The sequence below is a fragment of the Anoplolepis gracilipes genome, chromosome 3 (genome assembly GCF_047496725.1).
Source record: "Anoplolepis gracilipes chromosome 3, ASM4749672v1, whole genome shotgun sequence".
In the NCBI taxonomy this organism is placed as follows: Eukaryota; Metazoa; Arthropoda; class Insecta; order Hymenoptera; family Formicidae; genus Anoplolepis; species Anoplolepis gracilipes.
In genome coordinates this window covers 17,924,213-17,941,635 of record NC_132972.1, presented here as the reverse complement: position 1 = coordinate 17,941,635, position 17,423 = coordinate 17,924,213, and the positions used below count along the sequence as shown (strand labels likewise).

The following is a 17,423-nucleotide window of genomic DNA, read 5'->3' as shown; positions in this document are numbered from 1 at the left end:
TTTTAGACCCAACGCGATCGCGATCGCGACAGTCGAAGGAAATCGTCATCCTCGAATAAACGAAGATCGAACCGGTAGATTAAGTTTACGCAGGAGACGTCAAGCAGACACGTCGCCAGAGGCAGGACCTTCACGTAAGTTTTAACACATATTTTATAGCGATGATGAAAAACAAAATATTATTTTTCAAATTTTTAAATACCGTACATTTCAGGACGGGCTCGCATAGTGTTAACTTCAGAACCTCCTGTTATCGATTTAACGGAGGGGGATGAGAATGACGCAGAGGAACCGCTTTCCGGAGAAGTTAGCTCGATTGACAAAGTGGTCATATTCTCCCAGTTTGCAAGTAAGTAAAAAATATTACATCGAATAAAAAAAATAGCGCAAAAGATTTTTTTAAACAAGAGAAATAATACAATATTTTTTAGATTACATCGCAGCAAACGAAGAAGTACGGAATGAAGACCTGAGGGAGGGAAATGAAGAGTCAGAAATAGAATCGGGCGAAATGATTGAGGAAGAAAAAGAAGAAGAAGAAGAAGAAGAAATGAGAGAAGAGGAAGAAGAAGCGGAAAGCGAGGAGGAGGAAGAAAAAGAAAATGATATAAATGACGTGTCGATGATAGAAGAAGGTAATAACTTAACACATTCTTTAGTTCTTCTCTTACGTTTAAATTTTATTTTAATTGAAAAAATTTTACTAAGAAACTTTTACTCAACAATTATCGTCTCCGACATTTCATACATGCCGGTGTACGATCCCTAAACATATACCGACGTAACAGAAGGGAGAATATTAAAACGAGTAAGTTAGCTTAACATAAATAAATAATAACATAATAATTTTACATTATTAACAAAATTTAAACGTAAGAAAGAAATATTTTACAAAATATTTCATCAAAATAATTTAATTATTCTTATTTTTCACAGTACAGATCGGGAGTGGAAGAAGGCGTAATACAACGTCAACAACATCAACATCAGTAAGTACGCGTAGGAGAAGAAGAAAATCAGTCGCATGCAGATAAGGAAACACTTGACGCTGTGGAAAACGAGCCCGATAGAAGAGAAGAGGAGGGTGTATATACTGGCGATCAGGTAGAAAATAATTTTAGAAATATTGTATTATTATCGGAAAACGTGCGCCAATTTAGAAATTTCGGTATAGAGGGACGCAAAATTAGTTTTCGTATCCAACCCGTACCCGAGGGGGCTAATGTATATAACTGGCTAGAGAATGCGTTTCGGGAACTTCACACGTACGTAACGCGTTCGTGCGTACCAGGTGATTACGTCGGGATGACTTTTGATTCCGGAAATTTTACGCGTGGATCCGCAGGTATATCGTTCCGACCATTTCGCGACTTGATTAACGAGAATATTTGGAATCTTGTAAGTTCGTTAGCGCAAAGTTGCGACGATCATGATATAGCTCTAGCGTTTAATATCCGCGTTTCTAAAGTTACTCCTCCTCAGGAACGCGGACATAAGGCACTTACATGGAATATTATTGTTAAGCGTTCGATTTTAACGATTTCCAATTCGGACAATTTTTGTCTCCCTCGTGCGCTTGTATCCGCTCAAATTTTTAACGAGCGTGGAAATTTGCGCACGGGAGAGTTACATGAAAAATGGAACGCAGTGAGACGACAAAACTCTGTGTTACAACGCGACTTAGCGTTGTAACTTACGAGGAATGCAGGTGTCACGATTCCAGAGGAAGGAAGCGGAATTCCCGAAATCGAGCGCTTTCAACAATATCTCGCCGGGGATAATATTGCTATAGTGATATATAATATCGTTACTTTTAGTCGGGGCGGTAAACCGTTGTACAATGGGGTTGAATTCTTAGCCGCACTACAGCGAGAGACAAGAACGTGCCTAAATATATTATTTCATCTGGATATAAAGCATTTCGACGTAATTTTAAATTTAAGGGCCGTCGCGGGTGGGCGAGGATACTGCGTTCCGTGTAATTTAAGTTATCGCTCCGATAAGGGGTCCATCGATGCTCTAACAAATGTCCGCGATGTAACGCGATGCCGCCGTGCGAGCAAACAGATACGCCACATATTAGATGCGATAATTGTGGACGGGGATTTTTTAATCGTGAGTGCTTGAAGCGTCACCGTGCGCGGAAATCATACGATGGAAAATCGCAAAAAAGCGTTTGCGAAATTGTACGATTTTGTAATGATTGCGGTCGGTTAATTCAAAGAAATAAATAACACGAATGCGACATGGCTTATTGCGGCGTGTGTCATTCTTTACAATCGCTGAATCACCTTTGTTATATGTTACCTATTCGGCGCGACGATAATTCCAATCCTTATTGTGCGGAATTTATCGAAGAGAATAGGGAGCAAGAACAACGGAGGAACGGCGGCGAAAATAATTGTATACCCGCACGTAAAAAAAGCCGCGTAGCATTCGTGTTTTACGACTTTGAGACGAGGCAAGACGAAACGCTCCAAGGTACCACGAATGTAAAAATTCACGTGCCTACGCTCTGCGTCGCTCATCAAATTGCGAGTCATGCGCGAAAATAAATGAAACCTCGGTGTGATGTCGTTGGTGCGGGATTCGGGAATATATATTTCATCGTAATCCCGTACAGGAATTTGTAGATTTTGTAATGCGTCCGACAAAATATTTTAAACAAATATTTTGTATCGCACATAACGCTAAATCGTTTGATACTCAATTTATTTTACATCATATCGTGGAAAACCGTATCTCGTTAGAGCCGCGAGTAATTTTAAACGGAACGAAAATAGTTGTATTAACGGTGAAACGTACAAAATTTATCGATAGGGTTAATTATATGCCGATGCGTTTATCCGAATTACCCAAGGCTTTCGGTCTGACGGATATTTCGAATAAAGGTATTTTTCCTCACTTATTTAATACTATCGATAATCAAGTTTATGTCGGTCCACTGCCCAATGTACAATATTATTCACCTGATTCCATACAGGTGAAAGAACGCGAAAAATTTTTGGCATGGCACTCCGAGATGACGCGTGCAAACTATGTGTTTGATTTTCAACGCGAAATATTGGATTATCGCCGTAATGACGTAGATATTCTTAGACAAGCGTGCATGGCTTTTAAAAAGATCTTTTTACAGTACGGGGATGTGTGTCCATTCAAGGAATGTACAACTATTGCTTCTACGTGCATGAGAGTATTCAGAAAAAACTTGCGCAAAAGAGAGATAGGTGTTATTCCTGTGGGTGGTTACAGACGTGTAAATATTCAGTCGCGCAAAGCTCTACAGCGGTTAGTGTGGAAGGAGCGTGAGCTCGGTCATCGCATTATCCACGCAGGGCGAAGCAGGGAATATCGTTTATCCGATGGCACGCTTGTCGATGGGTACTACGAGTTTGTGGAAAACGGAGTAACGCAATATTACGTGTTACAGTTTCACGGATGTTTCTGGTTGTTCAAAATGTTTTCGAGTCAATCGCGATAAACCGCTTTCTTCAGATCATACAGATACAAACGATTTACGTTATAAGCATACCGTCGCAACATCTTATCTTCAAACACGGGGATACAGGGTGATAGAGAAATGGGAGTGCAACTTTGATCACGATATAAATGAAAATATTGAGATGCGTAAATATTTACATCATCAAATGTTAGACAACAAACCGCTCGATCCTCGACACTCCTTCTACGGAGGGCGCACGGAAAATATTGTGACGCGCTACGAGATTACGGGAACGGAGAAGATACGATATGTTGATGTATGTTCACTGTACTCGTATGTGTTGAAAACCGGTGCTTTTCCGATCGGGCATCCAACGATATACGTAGGTGAGGAATGCGTGGAATTAATCGGAATATCGCCGGATATAATTTCGAGTCGGTCGAAGGAATCGTTCGTTGCAGAGTACTTCCTCCCCGCAATTTTTTTCACCCTGTATTACCCTATTGCGTGCAGGGTAAATTATTATTCGCCTTGTGTCGTGCTTGTTGCGAAACATTTTCTCAATCCACGTGCGCTCATGAACCTTCCGAACGCGAATTCGAAGGTACATGGATATGCGAATTAAAGAAAGCTATTGAGAAAGGTTATTTTGTGACAGAGGTTAGTGAGATTTGGCAGTATAATGTCACTCGTTATAATCACACCACGCGCCAGGGAGGTCTATTCGCCGGATATATAAACACATTTTTACAATTAAAGCAGGAGGTTAGTGGTTGGCCGAGCGAATGCACGGATGACGATGCTAAAGAGCGATATCTTTGTAAGTACGAGGAAATAGAAGGTATTACTCTTGAGAAAAATAACATCGTACACAACCGCGGTTTACGTTCGGTCGCGAAACTAGCGTTAAATTCTTTTTGGGAAAAATTTGGTCAACGCAAAAACTTGCCACATACTGACATCGTTAAAACGCAGCAGAAATTAATGAGCCTACTCACTAGCCTGCAACATGAAATAACCGATATATTGCCCGTAAACGACGAGGTAATATATGTTTCGTCACAAATGCGACAAGAAGCAATCGTACCATCACCTCTTACTAATGTAGTAATAGCAGCTTACACAACGGCACAAGCAAGATTAAAATTATACGGATATTTAGAAAAATTAGAAAGCCGCGTTTTGTATTATGATACCGATTCATGTATATACGTGAGTACCGGCAATCCTCAGGAATACGAACCGCGTACGGGTAATTTTTTAGCCGATATGACGGATGAACTCGCAAACTACAGCGAGGGTAGCTACATAAAGTTCGTATCCGGTGGACCGAAATTTTACGCGTATGTGGTTTGTACACTCGATAGACTCACTCGTGAAGTTTGTAAAATAAAGGGTATAACTCTGAACTTCGAAAACTCGCGCTTAGTTAATTTTATTAGCATTAGAAAACAATTATTACAAAGAGAAAAAGGGGAACAGGCAGAGAAACAAGTAGAAGAAACAACCCCTGAATCGAGGATAAATCTTTGGTTTAAAGCCATTCGGCGCACAGTGTTTCATGATATAATTACGTGTGATGAAACAAAAAGATGTGCGCCTGTGCTATTAAAACGAAGATTTATAAAAACAAAACGATATTCTCTACCGTACGGATATTTATCAGAAACTTGATAGTGTTACGTCCCGGCACCAAAATTTTTCTCATTTACTTCTAAAAAATACTAAACTTATAATATAAAGCCAAACGACAAGTTACCGACTACATTTTAGCCGATAAGTTATTCACTAAGACAAGTTACCCATTATAACCGTTACCGACTCTAACCGACAGTACGAAACGTTAATCATAAAATAGCTGCTCTCCCACCACCATAAGACTCTCCCGCTACTCCGAACCCTTAGATAACCCTTCCTACGCGCCCACCCCACTTTTCAACCCTGACCCGCACAAACTGAGCGATGCACTTCTCTCTCTAGAAGTGCTCCTCATCCTTGCGATTCTATTTCCATACGCGATTCCATTTCCAAACACTGTTCCAAATCAGCACGCTTTCCATATCCACATTCGTTTCCATTTCGGTACGCGATTCTATTTCATACAGTTCCTCTGCAACGTCATTCTACTTCATGCGAGCGCCTGCTATATCGTTACTTTATTATACTACGTCTGTACACCCTGCGTCAGTTCTCCGCGCCGATAGCTCTCCGGTTCATATTCACGCGTCACCACCGTAACCATTCAATGTAAGTTTAGTCAAAATATACATATATCTACAAAATCTCACTGTGCATTAATACCGAAACGTACCTGAACCCAGTCCGCATTTTCTACGTTTGGCGTCATATTAAGTTCCAATCCGACCCTCAACCGATCTGGTTTCGACCATTAACCAAATTAACGACGTAGCGGTGCAAACAATTGCACGCTCGTTACTCCTCTCCCCAGCCGATATCGTGCTAATACTCTGCACATACGGTACTCCTACCCTAAGACCAACTTATACCTTCTCCTGGAAGCATCGTGCTAATATTCTGCACATGCCACCTCCCTACCTCAAAACCAATGGTCGAACCCAGCGAACACGCAAAATTAACTTGATCTTTTTGTAGATGCCAAAAATAAGAAGAGGCGGACACAAATTCCACGCGCGACGTTTGTATTACGAATACAAATACGCCCCCGTCAGTGAAGCGGATAGTGAATTCCTCGGGACGGATCGTCTATATTTTGACTTAGAGTACGAGGCGTACTTTAACCCGACGCTACGAACAAAGCAGATCAAACCTCTGAGGACGGACATCCGCATAAAGTCTATGGGATATTTTCCGTGGCCGCGCAAACTGATACAGTTGGACACACAGCTACTGTTCCCCCCTCTGCCGAATTACGTACCGGGAGATCCGAGGAAGACCCGCTACCTCCAGATACGCGACGAAATATTATACCTAAATTACGGGTGTTCCACCCCCGAGCACTGGGGTTCCGCGGAACAACCGATAGTAATAGATTAATATTACACGGAACGAAATATAACGATATCTCGTAGCAGCGTCACTCAAAATACGAAGCTAGGAAAACCTAGAGTTTTCTCGTGCCTGCACTTTTACGACCGACCCTTTTTTTTTGCTTCCTGCGTTTCGCTTGGGCCAGCTCGCCCTCCGCTAAACCCTTCCAAAATAGTATTTTCGCCCCGCGCTGCAGAGACCGGTTTACGACCGACCCTTTTTTTATTATTTCCTGCACTTCGCGTTGACCGTTCTCTCTCTCGTCGAGATTTTCTCGAAGACAATACTTGTTTCCAAGTTAATACTCGATTCAAATATTGTATAACGCGCGTGTTATTTTATTCATTAATTTGTAAACAATTAATATTTAAACCGAATAAATATAGGAAACCTATTTTTCGTTATTCAATTATTTTTTACTCCTTCCTTATTTAACCATGACCTATTGACAATACACCTACATGTGTTACGGACAACTGCGCCCATACGGGAGGGCCACCCCTCCCCTCCCGCCGTCGAAGCGCGTCACCGATTAGGAAACGTCCGTTGCACTTACATCTCGGGATTCGCTCATAAATTAGAACTTACCCCGTATTGCGCATCTTGCTTTGTAAATTGCGACGACATTGATAGAGATTCTTGCGCGTACTTTAACGTACACCTCGCGCTCGACAGCACGCGCTATTCCGGCGTGTATTGCACGGTCTGCTCTCGTAATCTAGCAGAGTTTTTCCCGTTCGACTGCGACCGGTGCGTTAACACCTACGCCGACTTCCTCAGAGATTTGAGAAATAGAAACATCTATTAAAGTCTTCGTTAGCGGAACCATCCCCGAGGAGTTCACATCACGCGACTTCCCTTAGTCAGTAATCGCCATATCCCTATTACTTCGCCGTTGGTAAGGAAAAACATCCATCGTCCGGATAAGCCTAGTCGCGAGGAATCCCCAGAAGCTTAGCTTCTGAAATACGCGACCGGTCAGGCGAAAGGTCCGACCACTCTTAGGAGCCGCGACCCCGTTTGACGTAACAAAATTGGTGACAGCGGTGGGATACGAGAAAATCCGGCACGATGGAAACTCGCTCCAAGAAGGCTTCAACAACTCCGGAAAGTAGTGCATCGAGTGGGAATGACACCGTTCTGAGTAGTCAGGAACTGGAAGCGATACAAGTTAGACTAAAACTAAAAGAAGAATCATTGGCGCGCCAAGCCAAGGAATTAGAAGAAGCCCGACAAAAGCATCAAGAGAATGTGCGAACTTTCGACGAATTCCACCTGCTCACCGAAAAAGTTCACATCACGCGACTTCCCTTAGTCAGTAATCGCCATATCCCTATTACTTCGCCGTTGGTAAGGAAAAACATCCATCGTCCGGATAAGCCTAGTCGCGAGGAATCCCCAGAAGCTTAGCTTCTGAAATACGCGACCGGTCAGGCGAAAGGTCCGACCACTCTTAGGAGCCGCGACCCCGTTTGACGTAACAATAGATATTAGCATACTTTCCTGTTCACTCCTCTAACTTTGCGTGTAAAAATATAGAATTGCGCACGTTTTTCGCCCATCCTGCGTAAAATATAAATATTTTAAAAATGTAAAGTTTTGTAAAATAAAATTTTAGTTTTAAATATAGTTGTAATTTTTTTTTATAATAAAATGTAAATCTTAGTTTAGTTGAAAAATGTAAATATAGTTAATAAGAAAAATGCTATGTAAATGCAAATATAAAAATAAAAAATTTATTTTTAATAAAAATACTGCTCATATTTCCTCCCAACTTTTTATATTTTTTAGTTTTATTAATTTAGTTTTTAAGCGGTATATTTTTTATTTAGTAAAACAATAATTTTTTTAAAAACAGCGTGTACGCTCAATCACTTGTTATCGCGAGCATATATATGCTGGTGAGAGCATTTTTACTAAAGATACAGATTATCACGGCGTCATTACGCTCACCGAGATATTCGCTAGCGCGAGCACGCGACCGCCGCGGGTGGAGGGCCCCGAAGCGTGAATAAGCTTATTCCTCTGCATTCCAACGTTTAACATTAAAAATCTATTGCGCATGCGCATTTTTAACAAGCTTATCATTATTTGTAAGAGTGACGCTGAACTTATTTCATTTATGAATTTGTGTGTAAATGCGCAATCACTCATTTTGCAAAATGGATGTACGCTGGAAACATCCTTAGACGTCGATCGTCTGCGGTCCTACGGGATGCGGAAAAACAATTTTTGTGGAAACTTTCCTTCGAAGTTTATCAATCATGTCCGATGTACGATTCGAGAGAATTTTATTTTATTACGCCGAGTGGCAAGATGTGTATCAGCGCTTACAACACGCTGTGAGTGAAAGAGAAGAAGAAGAGAAAAGCGCACAAAGAAGCGGATTCTTCAGCGGTAATAATACTTTGAGAAACGCGAAAAAAAATATAATCGAATTTCGAGAGGGATTGTCGCGCCCGGAAGATTATTCCAACGATCCACTTTCTCCGAAATTGGTAATAATCGACGATCTTATGAGAGAATCATTATCGTGCTATCGTGGATCTGTTTACGAAAGGAAGCCGTCATAAGAATCTCAGTGTTATTCTTATCTCGCAAAATCTGTTTCATCAGGAGCGTGGACAGCGTGACATATCTCTCAATGCGAACTATATAGTTGTTTCCAAAAATCCGCGTAATCGTGCCCAAATTCGTCATTTAGCACGTCAAGTATATCCCGACGACCCAAAGTTTATGGAAGAAGCATACTAAGACGCAACCTCGAGACCGCATGGGTATTTATTGCTTGATTTGAAACAATCGACTCCAGACGAATATCGATTTCGGACGTGTATCTTTCCCGACGATTCACTGCATTACGTCCCTCGTAGATCGAGCAATAGAGGAGGGAGTATATAAAAGGAAGGTGATTACATACGCATCTTGCCAGTCGCGCTATTATATCGTAATGGTAAAAGAGAATAAATATCCTTCGTCACTGACGTCGCGGAATTCGTCGGACGGAGCACGCATGTCTTTTGAAAACTTTGTGCTATCTGAAAAAAATCAAAGAGTGTCTTTCTTACGCAGTGCAGATAATAAACTAATAAAGTGCATACAAAAGTGCGCTTATAATACGCTCAAAGGAAACGTACCGCTTGGAAGTAACGAAAAAAGACGATTAGCTAAGCATAAAACCATCTTACAATGCGTCGCGACAAAACGAGGTAATTAGAGAGGCAGAAGAAAGCTACTGGTACAACGGGGAGGATTCTTACCCTATCTTATTGCTCCTTTACTCGAAGTTATATTATCACGGATTATCGGGAAATGAAAAAAATATACAACTTTTTATATCTGTTTTTTTCAGAATAAAAAGTAAAGCATTAACGATTATGATATTTGAATAATGGAAAGAGCTAAAAAAATGGTTTTAATTTCTACGGAAAATCTCGAGAGAATGTAGCGCATCAACATCCGGAAGTAGCACATCATCGTCGGATAATTCGATAAAAAAAAAATCTGGAAAATGTTAACGAAAATAATAATTCGGTGCAGACGCCTGGAACTACTTTATCGCGACTCGATACTGAGATGTGCCGTATTCTTAATCTCGCGACTCCCCGCGACGAGGGGGAAAGATGGAAAATGTATAAGGAAGTACTTCAACGTTATCTTCACTTTGTACGAGCTGCGAGAAAACGCAAAGATAATGGCGAGGTAGATGAAAAGCAGAACGAAGACATGAAAGTAATGTATGATGACGATAACGATGAACTTTTGGAAACGCAAACTTTAATTAGCAGCGACGGTAACATTAGCGGTAGTAATGCTAGTAGCAGTCGGGAAAAAACGCGCTCAATCGGTGGAAATGATAAAACAAATAGTCGTCTCCGTGCCAAAATCTTATCGTGACAAAGCACGCGCTCTATTGAAATGTGACAAAACAGGTATCTGTGTAATACGAGCTTTTAAGCGTATATTCTCGAGAAACAATGGTCGTCTACTGGTTTACCTATAGACCGACATGGGTAAAGAATTTATTGCGCATCCTGTACAAAAATTCTTAAAAGAAAAAGACATTCGCTTTCGCGTAACTCGCAATCCTGATATTAAAGCAGCTATAGTGGAGCGTTTTAATAGAACACTCAAGGAACGTATGTGGCGTTATTTTACGCATAAAAATACACGACGTTACATAAATGTTTTGCAGGATATCGTTCACGCTTATAATCACGCGCGTCATTCCAGTATCAAAATGCAACCTGCGGTCGTTACGCGGGAAAATGCCCGCATCGCGCGCGAAAATATAACTCTTCGTTGGAAAAACAAAAGGCTAAATATTGCGTTGGCGAACTCGTACGGATCAGTAGAGCAAAAGTCACCTTCGAGAAAGGATACGAGGCGAAGTGGAGTGAGGAGATATTTCGAATTCATCGGGTTCTTGATTGGCGAAAACCGCGAGTGTACGAACTAAGTGACTTAGCCGGCGAGGTCATAGACGGTATTTTTTACGAGCAAGAATTAGCCCGAGTTGACAAAATTTACAGGAGGAAGAATTTATCGTCGATCGCGTGATAAAGAGCAGAGGACGTGGTGATAATAAACAGCTGTTAGTTAGCTGGCGTGGTTATCCTAGCTAGTTCGATAGTTGGATTCCCGCTTCAAGTTTAACAAATCTTTGAGATGAAGAAAGACCAATTTCTACTGGTTCTTCCGAGCAATAGCAGTATGCGTTATTTTCCGGACAATACTACCTCGTCATTTATTATGGAATTGCCTCAATCGATACAGTTACACGGCGAATGGGAAGTCGCGCTCAGCGATAATCAATTCTCCAATACTTTTTTCATATACAATGCGGTGAGAATATACCCACATTCGCTGATGTTGACATTCGAGGTAACGAGGAAAAAGATTCTGTGATAACTTTGAGGGAAGACGAAATACGGGCTGGCATTTATAAAAATATGGACGAACTTCTCGCCGCGATTAATACGACGTGTAAAGGAGCCGGTTCGCATTTTCGTCTGGATCGACGGGAGTTATCCGCCGATAGTATAAAGTTTTACCTCGAGTGTGATGAAAATAAATGCAAACTAAATCATTATGTAAACTTTTACGATAAACTTCTACGAATACTCGGTTTAGGGGATGCACTTTATAATGCTCCTAAGCGGGAAGGTCGATACTATACTATGCTTACGACGTATAATTCTGATTCAAAAAAAAAATCTACATCAATTTTTGTTAAACTCGGTTTTGAAAAGGGACACTTTGGATTCTATAGTTACGAACCCTGTAGTTTGGCTCGCGGTATTCCTGATAAACTATTCGTTTATTGTGATATTTGCGAACCTTATATAACAGGCGATGTGCAGTCTCCTCTTCTCCGAATAGTGTCGGTCGAGGGGCATGGTCGCGATTACGAGTACGGAACGAATCAAGTGAAACATTTCTCTTCTCTGCATTATATCCTGTTACGACGAACAAATTTTAGTAGGGTTGAAATCGATATGAGATCAGTTCGGAAAAAAAATAGCATTCGAATCCGGAACATCGACTGTGACGTTACACTTTAGGCGAACCCGTTAGTATTGTGAACGTCGGTATCATAGGGAAAAAGATAAAAATTAAGTTCTCAAATGCAACATGATAGACTACTACGAGTATTACAATTTACAAAGCGGCACAGGTGGTGGAATTCCGAGAGTTTTCGTCGGCGCACCTTATCAACGCGGTCATGGAATCGGAAGTTTTCTAGGAGGATTATTTAGACGTATACTACCTTATCTAAGGAGAGGAGCGCGTGCAGTAGGGAAAGAAGCTTTACAAGCCGGTGTTAATATAATCGGTGATATTGAAAATAATATACCGCTAAAGGTGTCGGCCGAAAACCGTTTTAAAGAATCGCGCGACAATCTCAAGAGAAAAGCTAAAGAAAAAATAAATAGTCTGATGAAAGGCTCGGGATATAAGACAGATGCGAAAATGCACGCAGCTCAGTTTCCTTTCGCCGGGCTTAACGCGCGTATCGTTAAATCCGCGGTAACGTCGTCACGTAAACGTCGGCGATCAAATAAGAAAAGATTACCAAAGAAAACCAAAGCAAGGAATAAAACATTAAAAAGCAAGGGGAAAAAGAAAAATCGCAAGTCAAAGAAAAGACTTGACTCGTCCACGAAACGACGTAAAACTTCTAGAAAGCACACCGTATCCGATATATTTTCTTAAACGATATCACGCTAAACACAGTAGACAACGAAAATATCGGTAAAAGATATTGATAAAAAATTTACGGTAAATAATCATGTCTTTTCTTCATACGCATTCGAGCGAGTGTTTAAAAAGTGAACTCGATTTTTTTCTTTACCGCCCACGCAGACTAGCATCGAAAGTTCACAATGGATCTATTACAAACCCGTCAGCTCTCTCTCGGACAACTCGCCGATAGAATTCGTCATCCCAGGCCATGGAGAAGAATATTTAGATCTCACGCATACCATGCTGAGTCTTCGAGTGCGCGTGGAAACCAACGGCGACCTCGCGCCGCGAACGGGAGATACCGCCGCCGCCGCAGAGGTCAAAGTAGGGCCCGTAAATCATTTACTCCACTCCATCTTCAATCAGATCGACGTGTATTTCAATCAAAAGCTCGTGTCCCCTCCGAACAACGCTTACGCGTACATCGAGGCGTTGTTAAATTACTCTTCACCCGCAAAACTACCCATCTAACCTCGAGTCAGTGGGACGCGGATACACCCGGATACATGGACGATCTATTGGAATCAAAAGGCAACGCCGCGCTCGTGAGAGGAGCACGATGCATTCACGGAGAACGAGCGCTAGATCTTATAGGACATCTTCATTGCGACGTTTTCAATCAAGACAAATTTTTAATTAACGGAGTAGAAGTACGCTTACGACTCGTACGTTCGAAAGATTCAGTTTGTCTCATGGAAAGTAACAGTTTATCGAAAATTCATATATTGGATGCGAGCTTACTTGTGAGAAGAGCAAAAATAAGCGCCGGGGTGTTACTCGCACATGCTAGAATGTTGAGTAAAGTTACTGCCAAGTATCCACTTACGAGAGTCGAGGTTAAAACTTTTACGATTCATATTACGACATAGCATCAATAGATAATGCAATATTAGGTCAACTACTGAAACGAATAATAGTCGGCTTCGTCAATAATAAAACATTTAATGGTGATAGAAAATTAAATCCGTTTAATTTTAAAAATTGGGATATAAATTTCTTCTCGATGTATGTCGATGGTATGCAAATTCCCAGTAGACCGTTACAGCCGGTTTTCTCAGTTGAAGAACTGCTTTATGTTGAAACTTATCAAATGCTTTATTCGGGAACAGGTATCCATTTTTTGAATGAAGGAAATTCTATAACCAGAGAGGATTATTTCAAGAGATATACGTTATTTGCCTTTGAACTTACACCCAATTTGTCCGCTAATTGTGCCGGTCATTGGAATCTTGTGAAACATGGAAGTTTGCGATTAGAAGTGCGATTCGAGAGAGCTCTCGCCGAGACCGTTAACTGTATTGTTTACGCAGAGTTGTGATAATGTGATAGAAATGTGATAGAAATCGACGCGTCGCGTCAAGTCATCGTCGATTTTTCCGGCTAGTTTATCTATGCGCGATTTATGCCTCGTAGTGTAATACTCGGTTAAAAATTCCCCCTCCACTTTCGAATAAAATATCGATATCACCGTGTTTTCCAAAAACGTGTATTGCAACAAAAGAAGATTTAGTTTCATTCGAGACGTGAACGCGAGCGTTTCGTGAAGAGGTTATACTTTGTCATTGTAAACACATAAATTTTCACAATATGGACATAGTCATCGACATACAAAGCTTCCGTGATGTCAACGATAAATTTATCCCAAAGGAAGTCACCATTGTCTCGACTGACGCCCCAATCGTTGACCATTGGATTATGATGCCTCCACATCCATTTGAAGAATTATCCGCAAAAGCAAGACGAGAAAACAATTGGCTCTCGCAAAATTATCACGGTATCGAGTGGTTCGACGGTGAAACTAATCTGAAATATTTTATTTCACATTTGCGCGAAATTACAAGACGTGTGCGTTACATTTACGTTAGAGGCAACGAAAAAGCAAGCTACTTGCGGAATATACTTTCCTACTTTAAAAACCTAACGTCAAAAGAAGAAGACAGACGATATTGCTCTCACCACGGATTTTGGAATTTTGGAATCTTCCGTTGCGCATACACAATGCTTATACTATAAACTAAATGTTGGATAGTTACACAAAATAATCGTGATATCGACGTTACGTTTAGTACTCAAGTTAGTTGTAGTACTGAGAAAGATTGTGAAATATACTCCGAGAACACAGACGACGAAATCGCCGAGAAAATCGAAAGCAAAGATTATGTTTTTTGTGACATGAATGAAAATATTAAATCGAGTAATGAAATAGAGAAACAAAACCTGCAAAAAATCGAACATCTAATTGAAAAAGAAGAAGAAGAGGGATTCGTGAAATTGATGAAATCAAAAACGTTACTGGATGGAAACAAGTTCAAAATTGTTAACATTTCTACGCAAACCGACATTGAAAACCCGAAAGCCGATATTGATAAAATCGCATTATCAAAAAAAAAAGAGGTAAAAACGTTATTCAAATAATACCGTATGTTCGTTCGCTTTTGTTGGAAAAAAATGAACTCTCGCGAAATTTTGCAAGCACTCCACCATCTCGATGCCAGACATGTGGGAGTGTATTATGCCGACAGAGTTCCGAGGGTGTGGACGAGGTCGATGGCCATTGTTGCTAACACCGACAACAATACTCGACCTGGAGAACATTGGGTCGCTTTCTTCCTCGATAAATACGGTACTTCCTCGATAAGTATAGGCACTTACTTCGATAGCTACGAATTACCCTCTTTGTATTCCGGATTTTTACTCCGACTGTGGCGAAATTTCACCATCCATTGGAATACCCAGCAATTACAAGGAATTTTTTCTCAAACTTGCGGGCAATACTGCTACGTATTTTATATTATATGTGTAGTGGTTACGATCTTAATCAGTTTCTTACTCTTCTTACCGAAGATTGCGAACGTAACGATCGCTTGATTGTATGATTATTTGGACCGTTTATTTTGAAAGTGGTGTAAGTCCATATTCTCATGTTTGGAGAAAATTGGATGTTAGCATATCTGTCAATTCAAAAATTTAGGCAAATTGTATTAAGTCTGGCAATGTCTCTATTGTTTTATAAATATTTAATTTCATTATATAGATTTGTTTTAGGCGAATTAGACTACAATAATACATATTTATGGGCTGTAAATGGACTTATACCACTTTCAAAATTAGACAACTGTAAATATCGTTTAATTTCAATTTAAAAAAATGAAAAAGCACTTAAATATACTTCATTTTAATTCGATTTTGTTTACAAATACTCATGAGAAGACATAAAATTTAATTGTAGACACTAATTACGTTGTCAAAATTACATGATACTGATAGTATTTATTTATGCTCTGCATGTGGCAGTGTTTCGAAATATGCATGATGCACCGGAGGTATATACGGTAGTAACTGCTTCATGTCTTTATATTTTTCGTAAGTAATAGGCCTGGCATTTTCGTACAAAGGCGCCAGGGCGATTTTTTCAAACTTTAGCGGTCTTCCAGGACGTGTGGGTAATAAATTTATAGTTTTAAATTCTGGATCCTTCATTGATGTTTTATATAAAATAGTATATGGGGCACTTCTGAGAAACCTCAACCAACATATTTGCAACCAGTTGACCTGTTCGCCATTAGTGTTTTTTTTTATCTGTTTTCTAATTGCATTTTGAAGGTTTTTTGTTGAAACGAAATTCTCTCGTTTCATTTCGTGTAAAATAAATTTGTTATGTTTTCTACATTGTTTTATTTCCTCATAATAATCCTGTGGTGTGTACAGAACATTTTTTTTTCGCAATACCATTTCGATGATGCCAAAATCTGCATCGTTCGGAAGATATGAATGCCCCGAAAGTAAAAATTTGTGGTCAATTATATCAATGTTATTTTCATTCGACTGGGTAACCTTCAACCACATCAATGCCATCTGTAAATTTCGATTTTGCCCAGTACACATGTCGCTGTAGGCAATAACATGGCTTTGGGTCGATACGTTTTCTAAATGTTTCAAACAACAAGAAGCTACTTCTTGTGATCCCCTCGAAGCAACAGTTTCGTCCCACACATACATATTAATTTTATTATCGTGGAAATTGTGAAAACCCTCGTTTAAAACATACATATTTCGCTTGTAATATGCGATTGAGACAGATAATTTCGGGTAAGGTAAGGCTTTTTGTAGGTCAAAAGAGAAGGCAAAGTATGTATCAGGATTTTCTGATGCCAGAATTTTATCTTCTTGTAATGCTTTTCTTGCTAATTCAGCATTTTGCAAGTGAACATCATGTCTTTCTACAAGAATCGTTTTCTCTTCGTCATCAGTTGTTGTCTTAATTTTCATGTTTAAGAAATCGCATTTCGCACAGGTATCTTTACGTGGCAAATGGAAGTGTAACTTGAAATCTCGTTTAAAGATTTTCCTATATGTCCATTCATTAACTACTGAACTCAGGTTATTTTCATTGCATTTTTCCAAGTATAAATCATACATTTTTCTTATATTTAATTCAGGATTTAAAAACATCCGTTCTGGATTTTGTGATCGAGTATAGTGACTTTCAAATGCCGGAAAGCTTTTTATGTGGTCTATCACTGTATTCGTCAGTAGCTCACTAGTTCTTCTGCAAGAGCCAACCATTTTTCCACGCATGTCTTTCGGAATGTTCTCATGCGATTTTAGGATACGATCAATTCGTCCAGTAGATATTTGGAAAGTGTTTATGAAAAACTTCTTACATACTAAAATGTTTCCACCAGAAGTGACTAGGTAAAATTTATAAGCATATGCCCTTTTACTG

General features: G+C 40.0%; 1 pseudogene; it reads left to right on the top strand.

Moving 5' to 3' along the window:
- The first annotated feature begins 11,119 nt into the window (after window positions 1–11,119).
- LOC140663479 (uncharacterized) lies at window positions 11,120–12,028 on the top strand (annotated as a pseudogene).
- Window positions 12,029–17,423: the final 5,395 nt, after the last annotated feature.